Here is a 19,458-nt window from a genome sequence, read left to right as displayed (position 1 = left end):
AAAAGAAATGAGAAAAAGAAAGAAAAGAAAAGAAAAGAAAAGAAAAGAAAAGAAAAGAAAAGAAAAGAAAAGAAAAGAAAAGAAAAGAAAAGAAAAGAAAAGAAAAGAAAAGAAAAGAAAAGAAAAGAAGAAAAGAAAAGAAAAGAAAGAAGATAACATAAAATAGAACAAAATAAAGTTATTAAAATAAAAGTTATTAAGAAAAAAATTTTTTAAGTAAAAAAATTTTAAAAACGGACAGAACCATAGGACAAATGATAAAAGCAAAGCTATACAGACAAAATCACACACAGAAGCATACACATGCACCCTCACAAAAAGAGAAAAGGGGGAAAATATATATATATCTTTGCTCCCAAAGTCCACCTCCTCAATTCGGGATGATTTGTTGTCTACTTAGGTATTCCACAGATGCAGGGTACATCAAGTTGATTGTGGAGATTTGATCCGCTGCTCCTGAGGCTGCTGGACGAGACCTCCCCCTCTTTTCTTTGTTCCCACAGCTCCCAGGGTTCAGCTTTGGATTTGGCCCCACCTCTGCCTGTAGGTCACCTGAGGGCATCTGTTCTTCGCTCAGACAGGACAGGGTTAAAGGAACAGCTGATTTGGGGGCTCTGGCTCACTCAGGCCAGGGGGAGGGAGGGGTACAGATGCGGGGCGAGCCTGCAGTGGCAGAGGCCACCATAACGTTGCACCAGCCTCAGGCGTGCCATGCATTCTCCAGGGGAAGTTGTCCCAGGATCACGGGACCCTGGCAGTGGCGGGCTGCACAGGCTCCCAGGAGGAGAGGTGTGGAGAGTGACCTGTGCTCGCACACAGGATTCTCGGTGGCGGCAGCAGCAGCCTTAGTGTCTCATGCCTGTCTCTGGGGTCCGTGCTCAGAGCTGCACCTCATGCCCGTCTCTGGAGCTCTTATAAACGGTGCTCTTAAACCCCTCTCCTCGTGCACCAGGAAACAAAGAGGGAAGAAAAAGTCCCTTGTCTCTTCGGCAGCTCCAGATTTCTCCCGGACTCCCTCCCGGCTAGCTGTGGCGCACTAGCCCCTTCAGGCTGTGTTCACGCCGCCAACCCCAGTCCTCTCCCTGGGATCTGACCTCCAAAGCCCAAGCCTCAGCTCCCAGCCCCTGCCCACCCCGGCGGGTGGGCAGACAAGCCTCTCGGGCTGCTGAGTGCTGGTTGGCACCGATCCTCTGTGCAGGAATCTCTCCACTTTGCCCTCCACTCCCCTGTTGCTGCGCTCTCCTCCGCAGCTCCGAAGCTTCTCCGCTCTGCCACCCGTGGTCTCCGTCCGCGAAGGGGCTTCTAGTGTGTGGGAACCTTTTCTCCTTCACAGCTCCCTCCCACTGGTGCAGGTCCCATCCCTATTCTTTTGTCTCTGATTTTTCTTTTTTTTTCTTTTTTTTGCCCTACCCAGGTACATGGCGAGTTTCTTGCCTTTTTGGAGGTCTGAGGTCTTCTGCCAGCGTTCAGTAGGTGTTCTGTAGGAGCTGTTCCACGTGTAGATGTATTTCTGATGTATTTGTGGAGAGGAAGGTGATCACGTCTTACGCTTCCGCCATCTTGAAGCCAAGGCTCTGTCTCTTTTTCATGTTGCATATTTTTGTTAATTTTTTTCTTTTTCATTTTTTTTTTTTTTTGTGATACGCGGGCCTCTCACTGTTGTGGCCTCTCCCGCTGCGGAGCACAGGCTCCGGACGCGCAGGCTCAGTGGCCACGGCTCACGGGTCCAGCCGCTCCGTGGCATGTGGGATCTTCCCAGACCGGGGCATGAACCCGTGTCCCCTGCATCGGCAGGTGGACTCTCAACCACTGCACCACCAGGAAGCCCTAATTTTTTTCTTAAATTATTTCTTAAATGTCTGGTGATACCTGGTTGCTGTTTTATATTTAAGAATAAAGGAACATAAATGGCTGAGCCCTCTGTACTTGAGTGAGTCTTGCTGTTTAGAAGACTTTGCTTTATGGTAAGCCAGGAGCTGATCATTAGGCTTAAAGACCCTAAGTATCAAAATAAAAGGGAATTTATTCTACCGTTGTAAGATGCATTCCTAATTGCCCTATTGTCCCTTAGCAGTCCATGTAATTTCATTAGTCTATGTTAAGGGGGATAGTCAGGAGGGGCAGTGAAAAAAATCTTGCTACAAGGATATTTGTGTAGGAAGTAGCATTGGTGAATAGAAGGGTGGCTAGTCCATCTATCCATGTTGATTATTTTGTTTCAACCCCAGTGTCTCATTTCTGCCCTCTGTTTTTCCTGGCACTGTTGAACCTTAAGCCTTTGGGTGCTTGTTTAGGGCAAAAGGGCTCCCTCCTCACCCCATCTTTGGCAGTTTCCTCTGCCTTGCTTCATTCCATCCAATTTGTAACAGTTTGATATCTTTTTAACTCCTTAATTTAATGCTTAAATTAATGAGGTTTCAGGAGGAAGTTTAGATAAAGGTACACCTCAATCCTTCCTTGTAAAATGAATACTGGCCTGTTTAAAAGCCTTTTCACTGACTTAGAGAAGCTGCCCTTAAAACACCTAAAATGAAGAAAACCCAAGAACAAACATAATTATTATACTGTTGCACATTATCATAGTCATGATGGCGACAATGCTGTTAAGAATCATTCAGACAAGGCTCTGTACTGAAATAAATGCAAACTGCACATCTGCATGTATCTTAGGGTACACAGGGTAAAAAGGACTACTGATTTCATGTTTCTGAAATTCCCTTTTTGTGGGCAATAACTCACTAACATTCTCAAAAAAAAAAGATGTATTGAAGTTCAAAATTATTTAATAAGATAGTTGCAAATATCTTATATTTGTGGAGGTTATTTTTCCCTACAAAAGGAATGGAAATGATGCATACATATTATCCCACTTGAATTAGAATATTATATAGGTAATAAGAATTTGTGCATTGTAGAAGCAAAATGGGCCTATTGTTGTCTGCAACAGCAAATGAAGTGTCTCATAACCAGCAATTCAATGTGTTAATTCATCTGCACCATCCAATTACCTACGATTTACCTCAACTTAGTGCACAACAATAAAATTCTTAAAAAAATCTGTGACAAAATATACGGTCTAGGTTTAACTCATAGGAAAAATACTATCCCAAAGTCAGGGAGTAGGAGCCATGGAACATAAATTATAAAAATTATCCATCACAATCTATCAATTAATATCACAATGAATTTCTGACATGAAGTCAATAGTCTAGAGTTAATAATGAAATACATATTGGAAATTTTATAAGGAAAATATGACCAAGGAATGTGAGAACTGTGTGGCCACTGAAATTGGTATCCCCTCAAATAATACAGCGGTCCCTTGGAGCCAGGGCCTGCTAACTGACCATGGGGCCCAAGCACACAATTCTAAAAGTAGACAAAGGTAATGAGATGCAAATTTAGAATCCCCATCCTCCGGTTAAATGACCCAGATGCAAGAGCTAGAGAGTCTGTCTATTACCTACTCAGGGACTAATGATGAAACGAACAGGAGCTCTTTTTTAATTTACATTTGTATATAGAATCAAGAGAACTAATAGATAGTCCAGGCCTGCTACATGAGGATGTATTAAGCCACAGAAGAAAGACAATTGAAAGTCGAGAGCATCATGAAGAAGGAAGAATGGAAAAGAGGAGCAGGAAAAAGATATGGAAGAAAAAGTGTATTGAGAAATGATGAAACACAGTATTTACTTGAGAGGAAAATGCAGAGCTGCACTGAAAATCTATAGGATATGAGTGAAATCTGAATCATGAACAGACACAGGCTGGTTTCTAATATTTTTCAGGACAAGGTATGTATAGTCCCATTTGAGACTGAACTATCAAGAGAATCAAAGAAATATGAGTCTTGAGGATTCAGAAAGAGGTGGAATTTGCCATGAGAGAAAGAGAAAAGACTGTAGTACTTACTAAGTGTTAAAACTCAGCTAGTCAGTAATCTCATAAACCCTCACTTCACTTATAGAATCTGAAAACAGAATTGTTTTAAAGTAGATTTAAAAAAATAAAAAAAATAAAAAAAAAAACAGGGCTTCCCTGGTGGCGCAGTGGTTGAGAGTCCGCCTGCCGATGCAGGGGACGCGGGTTCGTGCCCCGGTCCTGGAGGATCCCACATGTTGCGGAGCTGCTGGGCCCGTGAGCCATGGCCGCTGGGCCTGTGCGTCTGGAGCCTGTGCTCCGCAACTAGAGACGCCGTGATAGTGAGAGGCCCACGTACCACAAAAAAAAAAAAAAAAAAACAGAGTGACTCATTACTAGGGTATCTAATTCAAATAATTTATACAATCTAATCAAGTATCAGTCTAAAATAATATTTTTAAGACTGAAGAAAAGTCATTAAACACTGCAGGAGTGTATTAAACAAAAATAAGTAACAGAAAGTTGCTAAAAATCAACCAAAGGCCAGAAGTAAGGAGAAAAATGTACCTCATCAAAGATTAATACATCAGTTCTTTACAGACTAACAGTGATTACAAATTAATATAGATATTCTATAATGTATAAAGCTTACAAAAAACATATTTGAGAAAAAAATTCAGAAGTTTCAGGAGGATTTTTCCAATACTAATATTTATGAAAATATTAGTATTTCCTAATGTAATTTAAACAAATTATGAATAGTACTGCAGGAAAATAAGCTATTTATTAGGTTAGTTACAGATGTAGATTTTAGTTATAGATTGAAGTCTATATATATAAATCCTACTTATAGATTTTATTTTTTTTTCTTTTGTCTGCATCACTATGTGTTAATTTGTTTTTTGTTTTCTTTTTTACTGGGGACTAGGCCAGGGAGCGGGGAGGGTGGCCTGCACCTATGAAGAGACAAGAATGAATCTACTTGAAGAAAATCACTCTGATTTTTCCATATTTATTTTATTGTCCCTTTCATAATTAGTTTTCTTTCTTAATCTGGTGCTATGACTTCTAAAAGGTAAATATTTTTTGTTTCCAACTCTACAAATCTGAGTTTGTTGGTCAGATTTTCCTCCTTCACTTTCAAAGGCAAAACTTATTCAAATAGGAAACAAAACATAGAAACGTGTGTTCCATTTCCAATTCTGTTGCTTCATACTTTGTGACTTAAAGCAGATCATTTTAATCATTTCATCAAAATAGCATAGTCCGCACCCCGTCACTCATCAACTTACCCTAGACAACTTACTTAACCTTTATGGGTCTCAATTTCCTTGCCTGTAAAATAGAGGTACTAATAAAACCTACTTTGTAGGGTTGTTATAATTAAATGAATTAATATCTGTAAAGCACTCAGAACAATGTCCAGAACATAGTAGCTTCTATATTTTGTTAAAGAAATAAAAATTAAATAAATCAGAAAAATGTACTAAATGTAGTTCGGTTGCTTTTAACCTCATTGTACAACAGACTCATCTGGAAAAATGTTTATGAAGATAGATCGTTATGGATCCATCCCAGGCAAATGAGAATCTGTATCTGCAGGATCTGATAACCTATATTAAAACAAGCAAACAAACAAAAATCTCTTGAGGTAATTTCAATTTCCAAACTGGTTTGTCAGCAGTGACATTATACGATGCCACAGGTCAGTTTAACTACATCTCACACACTCCATCAGCGTCCTTTTTCTCTTCAATGGCCGCAACAGTCACTATCCAAAGCAACTTGGGATTTAATAGCATCAGCCATTTTTCCAAAAGCGGAAGTTTAGCTTTGGAATTTTCTTTCTTACCTAAAGCAAAACTGCTTCGCCCTCACCAAGGCAAACAAAGACGTTAAAAAGGAGCAAACTGATCCCTAAAGGCTGGGACATACTGGTTAAAGGGAAGGACAGAATAAGTTCTTAAGACATGCTCCTTTTGTTTTTGCCCAGCATTCATTCTTTATTCAAGGACACAGATTGGCACCATCTTAGTGACAGTGATTTGTGGTTAAGTGCCACGAAGGAGCAAGTTGCCTCCAATTCTCTAATCCCTTCAATAAACACTGATGCAATAAACTGAGGCTATTATGATTGCTATCATCCTTCCTAGGTACAAATCTTATTGCCCAAACTTCCAAGTAGAAAGAGAAGGGAATAGCTATAAGGACAAAGTCATGAGTATCACAACCATGCTGGCCTGTGTTGCTTGGGTGCTCCGGATCTACTGGGTAGGCAGTATATCTAGTGGTTCAGACTAAGGAAGTGTTCCCAATCGCAGGCTACAGAATGTGGTGAAATAAATTACCAGACTGTGATGAAATTTTCTTCACTCTTTGTTAAATTAGAAAAATAAATGCAATGTAGAAAAATGCACAGGAAGCTAAATTTATTCTATTTTAAGAACTACATTTTGAGATTTAGTACTGCCACCTTAGTTGATGTTACAATGTGCAGTCTTTTATAAAATGATGGTGATAATAGACTTTTAAAAATCATTCTTACCATGCAAAAGAAAATGTTCACATGGAGGTTGATGCTCATTTTTTTTTTAAATTTTATTAGTCAGTGAAAATGTCAGACAGGGAACTATCAGAGCACTGGCTTCAGAGACACAGAACTGATGTGATCCCTGGCCCTAATGATACATATTAGCTGTGTGACTTTGAGCAAGTGACTCCTCATTTATACAATGGGGATAGTAATAACTACTTACAGCTCATATGATTATGAGGATAAAATGTAGTACAAGCTATTAGATGTTTACTTACAATACAAGTGCAAAGTATGTACCCAATAAATTTTACTTATTTTATCAGTTTGTAACTCTTCATGTTTAACTCCCTCATAAATAAGTTGAAATGGCTGTAACTTTACATATATTTGTTTCCAAGTATTTATTCCCAATTTTCTTTCATTAGACTAATGGCAGTACTGCATGAGGGTCTTGATAGTCATGTAAATCTCATCCTCTCTATCTAAAACTAATTATATAACAAAAATGTCAAGAGGAAATTAAGTTATTATTCTTCTGATCTACAATAAGATAATCCTCCCCATATGTCAAAATTCATTTCTTAACAAAAAAAAAGCACTGTGCTTATAATATCAAGGCAATTAATATTAGGCAAGAGACTAAGTTGACATTTACTACAGTCTCTGAGGTGTAATTTAGATGATTTTGAATGTGCAGTCTGTGCTTTAAATTCTTCTATTTACAGTGGCTACTTAGCACATGTATTATGTTCACCAAAGTGCCAACCAAGAATTTAATCACACTCTTCCTATAATGTTCTACAAGATCTTAAATAAGATTTAAGTGAGAATTCAATGTAGTTTAATGTACTAAACAGAGTCCCAATTAATTCTACATCATGTTAAAAATCCTGATATATCTTGGACAGTTCCCATATATCTTAACAGTAAGTGCTCCTGAAAAAAAACAGGAAAGAAGCCTGAGTATTTAATATGGACAATGTGTTTAATTTTCTCACATTAACAGAAAATAGAATCACAAATATGTTCACACCTATGATGGTAACAGTCACTACTTTCCTTACATCCCTCTCAAGCTATGTTGGGAGGATTAACCATTAATACATAACAATTTTTAACAATTGATACTTTGCATCTTGCTTTAGGTCTGTGGTGAATGGAGGACAATTATAGTAAACATTAAGAGAGAACCTGATAGTTTATGAGGTCTGTAATTATGTGGACATTTGAGTAAAGCTGGGCCCTCAGAGGAAAGTTAGACTCCAGTAATCTCTTAATAACCTGCAGTAATAACTTTTAAAAATAAGAATTTCAGCTTAAATAAATAGGTCCCAGATATGCTTAAAAAAATAAAATTGGAAAACCCATAGCTAAAAATGAATTTTAGCTATTGTATTTAAAAGGGACATTAGAATACATATTAATCACACAGAGGTCTTTAGCCACCTGTAATTATTTCTTGGTAATCATCTTGGACCAATTAAACATATTATTATAAATAAACTACCTTGAAAACATACAAATAGATATAAATCTGAATCAAGAAGTATCAAATGAATAAAACCTATTTGATTATACTTTGCTCCCAAAGATAACTGCTTATAATGCCCTCAATGAATGACCAACTACTACTAAATTCATACGTGTATTCATTTTCACAAATTTCTTTGAATTCTCTAAGTACTAAATTTCACAATGGAAAGCTGGACTCTTCAAAAATATATATGCCTGTTTACAACAGAATATTACTCAGCCATAAAAAGGAACGAAATTGGGTCATTTGTAGAGATGTGGCTGGACCTAGAGACTGTCATACAGAGTGAAGTAAGTCAGAAAGAGAGAAACAAATATCGTATATTAATGCATATATGTGGAATCTAGAAAAATGGTATAGATGATCTTACTTGCAAAGCAGAAGTAGAGACACAGACGTAGAAAACAAATGTATCCATACCAAGTGGGTAAGGGGTGGTGGTAAGAGGAATTGGGAGATTGGGATTGACATACATACACTATACTATATATAAAATAGGTAACTAATGAGAACCTACTGTATAGCACAGGGAACTTATTCCATGCTCTGTGGTGACCTAAATGGGAAGGAAATCCAAAAAAGAGGGAATATGTGTATACATATAGCTGATTCACTTTGCTGTACAGTAGAAACTAACACAACATTGTAAAGCAACTATACTCCAATAAACATTAATTTTAAAAAATAAATAAAAAATAAAAACACAACCTAAACCCTGAAAAAAAAATATGTATGTCTGTAACTGAATGGCAGAAATACTTAACTAAACAATGTGCTTTAAGATAGAAATTGTAAATAGAAGTCTAATCTGCTAAAATGGTAAATGGTAAATGGTTTATCAAAGCAGATAGTACAGGATCTTTAAATGTGATTTATGTGTTCAAACATACGCTTAGTATGTATCTGGTGGAGAGGGCAGGGGGGATATTAAGAAATGTCATCAAATAGACCTCAGAGTCAATATGAGTATAAATATATTTAAGTCTTGATTTGATGCTTCACATGTGTTTATTCTGATGACAGGAAGCATTTTGAACCAAAGCCCAGTTAAAATTCTTGAATAATTAGGCATATGGTCACTCAGATTTCAAAGTAGTGATCCTGCTAGATCTCAATAGGTTTAAGATGTCTACATGTTCCTACTACTGATGGCGACATAAGCCCAAAAAGGTGATGTATTAAAAGTCACAATCCAGAATTTGTTGTTTATTGCAAAAGGTGCCTCTTGAAAATAGGATGTTTAATAAGGCAAATTAAAGGACAAAACTATAGGAACTGTTCATTTTCATAAAGCACAATAAACACTTATCAGAGACATGTAGTATTGTTATTTATTTCATATGGTGGGACTTTATTCATACTTTACTCTCAGCCATTTCCTATACTTTTCTTTTTATTCAGAAACACCAATATTCTCTTCATTTTCCTAACCAGAAAGAATAAAAATATTCATTTATTTCATGTTCTCTCACCCTCTTCCTAAAATGCCAAAGTCTTAAAAAGCTGCAAAATCTTTATTACATGGAAATGTTCCTAGTACAACTACCACTTCTAAAAATCAAGGTGGCAAAATGGAAGCACTGTATTTCACTCTGACATAACTTTAACCTGAAAGTAATGTACATTAAGTTAGAAAGTTAAATGTGTCTCAATATTCTTATCAGTTAGAAATCAGAATGTAACTCAACCAATATCAGCATGTCCACCTTCACTATGTCTTTGCTATTTTTAAATACAAAAAAAAAAAAAAAAACTGCGTAGAGCATGAGTTGATTTATAAATAATATTTTTAAAGCAAAATTGCCTTGAACATGCTCCTGAACAATACTCATGGTAAATCCCCAACTATTTTAAGAAGTAACTAACCTATCATCAAAACAGCAATATTGCAGCACAGGGATTCCTACTAGTACATTGTATCAGGAGGCATTACATTTCCAGGTACTTTGGCAAATTCTCATATACATGTAGTATCACACCTCTCATATATATTTGAAGCAGTAAGGAAACCTGTAAATTATTCAAGGTAAGTAATTCAGTTTGAAGATCAGTTTATAGCCCCCAAATATTTTAAGCTGATACATCTGTTCTTTATATTAAAAAAAAGAACTTTTCACTTGTTAAAACCACAGGAAAAGGGCTTCCTGGGTGGCGCAGTGGTTGAGAATCTGTCTGCCAATGCAGGGGACACGGGTTCGAGCCCTGGTCTGGGAAGATCCCACGTGCCACGGAGCAACTAGGCCCGTGAGCCACAATTGCTGAGCCTGCGCGTCTGGAGCCTGTGCTCCTCAACTAGAGACGCTGTGATAGTGAGAGGCCCACGCACCGCGATGAAGAGTGGCCCCCGCTTGCCCCAACTAGAGAAAGCCCTCACACAGAAACAAAGACCCAACACAGCCAAAAATAAATAAATTAATTAATTTTTTTAAAAAACACAGTAAAGTATTCACTCGCAAATGATGTCATGCCCTAGTTTACTTTCAGGTAAGAAGGTTGAAAGAGGCCACCCGACAGAGCCTCTAAACTCATTTCTTTAGTTCTGCAGTGACCGTTAAAGAATATCAGTCAAGTTAAACACTTGCACAGAGGGGCAAATTCAAGCAGCAAATGAGTTAAAACGACACAGAGGACTCACGTTTCAACATCCCTTCTACTAGTCTTCAATTCCCATTCATAAAAGACTAAATGAAACAAAAAAGAGAGGCAGAATTCAAGTTCTTGCATGTAGAATTATTAGCATAGCTAGGTAACTTCAAAGCCCATAATTAGCTCCATGCTAATCAATCAACCAACAAGTTTCCAGCAAGCATTTACCATTTTCCTACATTGTGCTATTAGGGTCAGCATATCTGAAACAGCACCTGTCCCACTCTGGACACTGGGATCCAGAATTAATCTATACCAGCAGCACTGTTTCCTTTGGAAAAGCTTTCTTTTCTTCTTCCCCAAATCTTATCTGAGACACAGTGCCTCTACTTAAGCAAGCAGCTTAAGTCCTAGAATGGGATGAGCATCACAGAAATGGTGAATTAAAAACATTTAACTAAACAAGCAAGAGCAGCCAGGGAAAATTCTCAGTGGAGTTGAAGGTGGGCGGGGACATAAGGAAGAGATGTGAAATCCTGGTTTGTGGTGAAAGGTGCAGAGAAATGCACGTTTCTTAGGTTCAAAGCCCACCTTAGGCTATGAAAATTCTCCAAATCTATCCACCTCTGAAATCACTCAAATGGTTTCAATATTAAGGTTCTAATTCTGCAGGAGAGGAGGAGTTTGCAGAGATCAGGGAACAGGAAAGATTAGAAATGCAACAGAAAAGTCAAGATGAAGAAAAGGAAAGGATGGGTGAAGGCAAAGACAATGATCTGGGAAGATGAGAGATCAAAAGTAAGTCACCAATAGGTTGACTTTACTTTTCAATAGTCTCAAACCAGCAGGTTTCTCTAACACTAGAGGGCATGAACGCAAACACACACACACACACACACACACACACACACACACACACGGTGTGGGGGCAACCCTGAGCAAAGGCAGCCTTCATACAAAGCTGAAGATCTGGGGGCCCCAAGGATACTCGAAATTTCAGAGGGCTCAGGCAGCCAAGTGTCTTTACCCCTGCAAATAAAATCTTCATGCTGTATTTGTGGGAAGAGTGACCACGCTCTCTCCCAAGGAAACCGCTCAAGGATTGAGTGTTATGACAGTCGAAAGCAGGCAATCCCCAGTGCTCCTCTCCTCCGTCAGCAACACCTTTGCCTCAGGAAAGCTCCCACCCTTTCCAGGTTAGTTTTCCCTGGATCCCGAAGCTTCTGTGTTTATCTGCCCACTGTCTCCTCCTGTGGCTGCCTGTAAAGGTTGGAGATGTAGGCTCTCCACCTGGAAATTCAACTGATCCTAGTCAAAGAACGGGGTAAGGGGAGGGGCGCCCGCAGCTTTCGCTGTCCAAACCAGCAGCCTCCGTGCGCCCGGGGTTCGTGGCAACGCAGCTCCCTCGGACCCAGGGAGGGGAGGCGGCGGCCCTCGCGACCCTCATTCAGCCCCTCGACTCTACGACAGCCAGACAAGAGCTCTCTGTTTCCAATCCCCTCGTCCCCTCCGGCCCCGAGAAGGGAGGTCTCCGTACCTGGAGATCTCTGTACCTGGAGGTGCCCGGAAGGTGGGCCGGGGTGTGCTCTCCTGGACAAGGAGCCTCGGGATCTGGGAGCTGGTGGTGTTCGGGAGGACCAGGCAGGAGAGATAACAGAGGGAGACAGAGACAGGCAGCGAGAGGCAGAAACAGAAAGAGAAAATACGGCAAGACGGAGAGACAACGGAAGAGACAGAATAACAGGCACACGGGGACATCCCAAGAAAAACAGGGAGGAAGATAATGAAAAAGGAACAGTGAGACCCGGAGCGGGTGCGGTGAGCCAGAGAAAGAATCAAAGAAAGAAACTGAGTCAGAAACAGACAGAGAGACTGAGAGGCAAAGGAAGGCAGAAATAGAGAGGAAGGCAACCGTCGAGGAAGACACCCGAGACTCAGCGCGTCCCCAGTGTCGGACGGACGGTGTAGAAGCGACCGCGCACCGCAGCCCCCGGCCGCCCGCAGATAGTGGCAGAAAGTTGCCGGGGCGGGAAGGCCGAGCAGCCCCCGGCGCCGAGCGCCACCGGAGCGCAGAGGGTGGCCAGCGCCTCTCACCTTGGCCGGGTAGCGGAGAAAGCAGGGTAGAGGGCTGGCGGCGGTAGAAAGTTCCGCGCCTCGCGGTCCTCCCTCGGCACCTGCAGCAGCGGGAGAGCGCGCTTCGAGAGCCCGGGAGGCCGCCTTACCGGGCTCGCCGGCGCCTCCGCCCCGGGACCGACCCGGGGCGCTCGGCTCTGAGCCCTGCCACAGGCTGCGGGACTTTGCGGCGCCCACCCGGGCACTCCGGGCCGCCCAGAGAGGACTCGCCCCAGACAATCAGAGGAAGAGGGGAAGCAAGAGAGAGACGGAGACCTGCTATCGTGGCCAGGGATCCCGCGAAGAGGGAACGGCGGTCCACGCATGGAATTCAGCCTCCGACCCAGACCGGCAGGCGCCAGACGGCCGCGCCGAGTGCGGGGCGCGCGGAGCCCGCGCTCACCTGGAACCCGCGCCGGCCCGCGAGAGCCGCGCGCAGCCCCGCTTCCCGCCCGCGCCTCTCTCTTCACACTTCTCCGCGAGCAGAGCGAGCCGGCTCCGGCCTCGGCCAGCCCCAGAGAGGCGCCCTCATAGCGCAGCGGCTGGCTGGAGGGGCTCCGCGAGAGCGGGCGCCGAGGCCGAGGAGGCGCAGGAGACCGAGCGAGGGCTCCTAGCACATTGTCACCTCGGCAGAGACGCCGCCACTGCCTGGTCACTTCTCCCCCCTCCCCCCTCCCACCCCGGCCCGCTCCCTCCCAGCCCCTCCTCCTCGCGTGGTTCCTCCCCCTCCCGAAGCCCCAGCCTGAAGGCCTCTCACTGGGCTAGTATCATTTACGTAACCAGCCCCCCCGGCCCTCCTCCCTCCTGGCTCCCGCTCCTCCCCGGGCTGGGGCGGTGCGCACAGAGCGCGCTTCAGCTGCTCCTGGAGCTGCCGCTCCTGCGATGTGCACAAGTCCCGCGATAGTTGGCAGTCACGGCCCCCAGCTGCAACCTCGGGGTCGGCTCCTTTCCGCCGAGAGCGTCCGGCGACCCCTGGCCGCCCCCCGGGGCCAACCGTGAGGAAACAGGCTTGCGTGCACTGTGTCGGCCCAGTGCACCAGAGCGCCTCTTAGAGGGGTGCTGGCGGGGGGAAGGGGGTGCAGGGGCTCGCAGACGGCCCTCGGGGAACGCTCTAGCAACCTCAACCCCGCTGTCGGCTCTCCAGTGGAGAGAAGCTGCGGGGAACTTGAGGTTTAGGCGCCCTGAATTAGAAAGGACAGACAAGAGTTCTACCTCTTGTCCATTACAGTTCGTTTACCCTGCCAGATCCTAGTGTTCCGGCCAGTGACAGCTGCTGCCACAAAAAGCACTGTAAGAGATTTGGAAACGCAAAGCGCTTCCTTGTGCTCTTGAATTTTTGGGGGAGCGGTAAAAAAAAAAGGCGAGGCTTTGAATTCCTTTCTCAGGAAGATAGGGTCTTTGACACCACACACACACACCCCCACACACACACATACACACACAGACACAGGCGCCTGAATGCTTGCATTTCAGAGTAAAGTTACTGCGTAGTGTCATAGAAAGTCCATGATACTAAATGAGGAGTCCATGATACTAAATCCTTACATACTACATGTAAGGATTTTAGAACAGTGCATGGAACAAGGCACAAATTTAAGATTGAGGTATCATTAGCATTCTGAGACTTGGGACCTATCCCCCACTGCCATGTGGGAGGGACTCCTCTAGGAAATTGGGGTTGCTGAGTTCAAGTCTCTGCTTTGCCATTTATTCACTTTTGGCTCTTGGTTAGTTTTGGTTCTTGACTTAATACAGTTTCAGTTTTCTTATTTGTAAGAGGGGGTGACATAGGGGTCCTTTCCTCCTCTCACAGGGTCACTTCATGTTGTCTTAGCTCCCTCTTTTTAGTTTACGTGGCAAAAGTAGGGGAGGATATGAGACCTACTCCAAAAATATTAAGAGCCATGTTGTACAAACATATATTAATTTTAATCTAGTATGTCAATGACATTCTTGATTATATTCATGAAAGACAATTTTTAGAGATGTTATCTTTATATCCTTTCATGAATCAATTATTATCTAAACTGGTATGATAATAACTATATTTAATGTTTCCTCCTACACTGTCCATCCTGCCCAACCCCCCATCCCCATCTTCTCATCAATTAGGGAGCATCTACCAGAGGGGTTTCTGTGCATGTGTGAGGACACAGGGTGCCACTCATAACACCAAGGACACTGGTCTTTTTCTCTATTGCTTGCTTTTGTGAGTTCTGTCATCACATCACTCACCTCTGTATGGCATATTTAGAAAAGTTATGGACCAGCAGGTAAAAAAATGAGCTTCTAATGCTGGCAGAGCCACTTATTAGACATATGTCCTTGCAAAACATATAAGCCCCCATTCTTACATTCTTCATCTCAAAAAAGATAGCAATAGCATTTTGCAAGCTTTGTAGTAATATTTAACTAAGGCAAGAATCATAAAACTAGTTGGTAAAAGTTATACATGCACTTAATTATGTAGTCCCAAAGTATCTCCCTGGGAATTATTATCTTTTGCTGTATAGCACACCATTCCCAAACTTAGTGGCTTAAAACAATAAACATCTATAATTTCCGAATTGTTCCGAAAAGCAACAGAGGAGTCCAAACTCCAATGTAGAGCATTCTTCATAGCTCTGCTGACACACATTTACCCAAGGAAGTTACATGGCCTAGCCCAGATTCAAAGGATGAAGTAATATATTCCATGTCTTGATGGGAGGAACTGCAAAATCATATTGCAAAGAAGAATGTACACACAAAGGGGAAGGAAGTACCTGAGGCCATTTTTGTAATCCATAGTTTCTTCTCAATTACAATGGAAATTTATAAGGAAGAAATATTCCTTATAGTGAATAAATCTGGTAGACATCGTCTTAACCAAGTGATCAAGATTAAAATCACCAATAATGGGATCAGGTGACATTACGAGCCTCATGATGTGATGCACTAAGAAATACACAATATAATTTATTTAGTATTCCAGACCAAAAAATAAAAGCATAATCAACTATAATCATGAGGAAGCAAAAGACAAACCTAAACAGAGAGAAAATCCACAAAATATCTGTACTTTTCATATATGACACTGTGCTGAAAGTTAAAAAAAAAAAAAAGGCTGAAGAACTGTTACAGACTAAAGGATATTAAAGAGACATGACTACTAAATGCAACATGTAAAAAAAACAACGTGAATTGAATACTCAACAGGAAAATACACATAACTATAAAGGACATTGGAACAATTGGCAAAATATGAATAAACTATAATATCTCGTCTCTAGGCCTTTTATCTATGTTAAATTACAACTACTTTTTATCAATATTAAATGTCCTAGTTTTGCTAATTATACTGTGATTACTCTAATGAAATATTTTGGAATAAAAAGGGCCTAGTGGCTACAGTTTGTTCACAATGATTCAGAAACATCTATAGAGAGAATGATATTAACAGTTGTTAAATTTGGGTGAAAAATATAAGGGAATTCTTTGTAGTAAGTTTGCAACATTTTCTAAGTTTGAATTTATTTATTTTTTTAATGGTAATTCTCTTTTTAACTTTTCATACCATTTTCCACAGCAGCTGCACCATTTCACATTCCCACCAACAGTGCACAAAGGTTTCTATTTCTCCACATCCTTGCCAACATTCACTATTTTCTTTCTTTTCCTTCCTCCCTTCTTCCCTTCCCCTCCCTTCCTTCTTTCCTTTCTTTCCTTCTTTTTGTTTCAAATGAGAGGAGAAACTGTCTGCTTATCTTACAAGAAGGTTAGATGTAATAATTTATGTAAATGAGTGTTAAATATAATAAAAATTTATATTGTACTTTTTTTCAAATAGGACACTAAAAATTTATACTTAATCCACAAGGAGTTACTGCAAGTATTTGTTTACATAAATGGGATGACCAACACTGTACAATTAATCAGTTATAAGGCACAGAGTGACTTAGATGGAGAATATACTAAAGATATGAATATGAGTTTATCAGGTACACTTGCCCATCCTGTGGTTAATCAAGAAGGCAAATTACATATACACACATATATATGCTGAAATTAAATTGTCAGGTTTGGGCAAATTATTAGCAGTGAAGGAGAAGGAAAAATGTATTATATAACTCAGAGAGTTAAAGATTAGATGAGTAGGAGAAAGGAGATGCCTAATATTTCTCTGTTAAGAGAACCAGAAAGCAAGAATTTTATTTTCTGAAGTGAAAATCTAATAATGCTTCTTTTTAATTATAATACTTCAGTGGCTTTTCATTGCTTTTAATAAATAGTCTAAAATTCCTAACATGTCCTACAAAACCTTTATAATCTGGGCCCTACTTACCTCCTTAGTACCTATGATGAGCTAAGCACTGGGGTGGATACTGAAGATAAAGAATAAAGACAGCCCCATTGAACTTAGAGTCTAGTCCTTCATCCAATGAATATCTATGGAATACTTAGACCATGCAGCTTGACTACAACAGTGAGCAAAAAGACAATGACTCTGCTTTCACGAATGCTACATTTTGTTGTGCTATGTTCCAAACAAAAAAGCAAGTATGTAACTATGGCAGGTGGTAACAAATTCTCAGAAGAAAATTGAAACAGGCCAAGAGCTAGAGCTTTCAAACTAGGTTGCCACAAATGATTTTTAGATATTACATGATATATTGATCAATTCACCCATCAGGAGTTGCCAAGTAGGGTGGCCTCAAGTTGCCAGAGTCCATAGCCAGGCAGCCTCTGATCATAAGAAACTTGTTCAGAGCTCTTTGGATATTGGCCTAAGCAAGTGGTATCTGAGAGTGTGTTCAATTCTTTCTGTGGCATAGATAAAGAGGTGTTTACTTCTGGACATCTGCTTCAGCATTCAGCTGCAAACAACTGACAAGGGCTCATGGAATGGTTTCAGGAATTTTTTTTCAGGAGCAAAGGAACATCAGATGAAGTTCAAAATGTGACCCACTGCAGATGGGGGAGCAAAGAGGTTGGGCAGGAACTTCTAGTGAGCATAGCTCCAGTTAATGACCCAAAGCTCCAGCATCATAAATAACAGATAATCGTATTCTGTATGCAGCTGATTTGCTATTTTTTGTGGTAGCCATGAACTGCAGATTGGCTATTTTAATAATGCTTAGGCATTCTTCAAACTCAAACTTTATAATTATTTTTATTTTTCTGACAATCATTTTGAATATATTTGAAATCCATTTATAGCCACAAAAATTCAAAATCATAACTATTAATGAAATAAAAGTAGAGCTGATATATTTTAAATACCATTTTAATAGATATAAATATTTGGTCATAAAAGTAAATGTTTAAACTCCTTTTTACCTACTTGTCCAAACAAATTTTCTCACCTTTGATGTTGACCAACTATTATATCATCATGGAAAATGTCGTGATTAGGAAATATTATAGCTATTTCAAGCATAAATATAAAGTTGAGTTCATGGAGGCAACATCTCATTAAAATATTTTTTAAAGATTTTATTTGGAACTCAAACAATTCAGTAGATCTTATCTTCCTTGATATATTATTTTTATAATAATAATTTAATAATGTGAAGAAAATGTAACTACTTTTTAACCAAGCTCCATATTGATACACTAATATTTGCTCTAGTTTATCTCATGATTCACAAAGACCTGTGTCCTTCTTAGCATCTAACATAGTTGCAAATTTAGTTTTCCATATTTGTGTGATTAATGTCTATTTCCTCCAATATACAGTAGGATACACCAGGGTAAAGTATAGGTTTATAAGGTGGCAGCGGGAGTGGAGGGAGTTGTTGTAGCTTCACTCCAAGCAGGGTGCCTGTTGTACAGTAAACTTATGTTGTTAATGAATAAATCAATCCAACCACCTATTAATCAACAGCTATGCCTTTCCTGTAAACCTTTCTCTTTTTTATCCTTCCCTTTCCTTTATCATCCCATCTTATCTTTCCTTCCCTTTCCTAGACTTTTTCTCTCCTTGTTTTGAATTCTTGATTGGGCAGTAATCATTAGTGCCAAAGAATTAGGGGAAACAACTAATGTTTAGCCCACTAAAATCTTTCAGCACCACGGAGAGCGACAAATGAGTGTCTCCCAACTAACTTAGGGGTCACACCAGCCTGACTATGCTATTATTTAACATACATTGACAGGGATACGTAAATAAATAGTAAGTAGGCCAATGTGGAAGAAACTAAGCCACTATTCAGCATTCATAAATAGAGATAAATAAGTAGACGGAAAGCAGGACAATGTGGAAAACCATTGGCATTCACTCAAGGGAATGTGGGTTTGCTATCATTTAACCTCTCTGTATCTCCATTAAATCAAAAGGCAAATATGAAGTAAAATGTTAAGTACCATCAGAGTTCAAAACATGAAGCAATCACATATCCACAACCTCAGAGTTTTTCACTTATATATATACCATATGGACGTAACCCTTCTTAGAAGATAAATCCCTGGGAAGCAGGGACTGTAACACTGAGTACAATGCCTCACATAATGAGTATTAGCCATGTATTCATTAAATATATGTACTAAATTATATCATCCTGTCAATAATATTTCACTTGCTTGTTAAAGGTCAGGAATAATTCATTATATTGGCAAAATTATTTTCACATCTAAGAATCTAGTACTCTCTATTTAAAATTTGAATATGGATGCTTATTGGAAACAACTACATGGCAGGTAAACTTTATTGATTTCTGTATTTTAAAGCTATATTTAAAACATCACCCTCTTGTAATGAAGAATTTTCCAGTGTGTTTTAACTAGTTATTTGAAGCTTTACTCATAACTCCAGCATATTAATGTAACAACCACAGAATATTTTAGC

General features: G+C 40.3%; 1 protein-coding gene across 4 annotated transcripts in view; it reads right to left on the bottom strand.

Annotated features, from left to right (window-relative positions):
- LOC131750502 (polypeptide N-acetylgalactosaminyltransferase 13) overlaps positions 1 to 13,340 on the bottom strand; it is a 578,974-nt gene extending 565,634 nt beyond the window's left edge. The window contains exon 1 of one of the 4 annotated variants that reach the window (XM_059052963.2): positions 12,909 to 13,340. The gene's annotated coding sequence lies outside the window, so the exon portion shown is untranslated. The remainder of the gene's footprint in view (positions 1 to 12,908) is intronic. The other 3 variants (XM_067026047.1, XM_067026046.1, XM_067026045.1) reach the window with 3 other exon arrangements.
- Positions 13,341 to 19,458: the final 6,118 nt, after the last annotated feature.

This window comes from Kogia breviceps, chromosome 2, assembly GCF_026419965.1.
Source record: "Kogia breviceps isolate mKogBre1 chromosome 2, mKogBre1 haplotype 1, whole genome shotgun sequence".
Lineage (NCBI taxonomy): Eukaryota > Metazoa > Chordata > Mammalia > Artiodactyla > Physeteridae > Kogia > Kogia breviceps.
The sequence above is the reverse complement of the archived record's forward strand: the minus strand, read 5'-3'. Positions and strand labels throughout refer to the sequence as shown.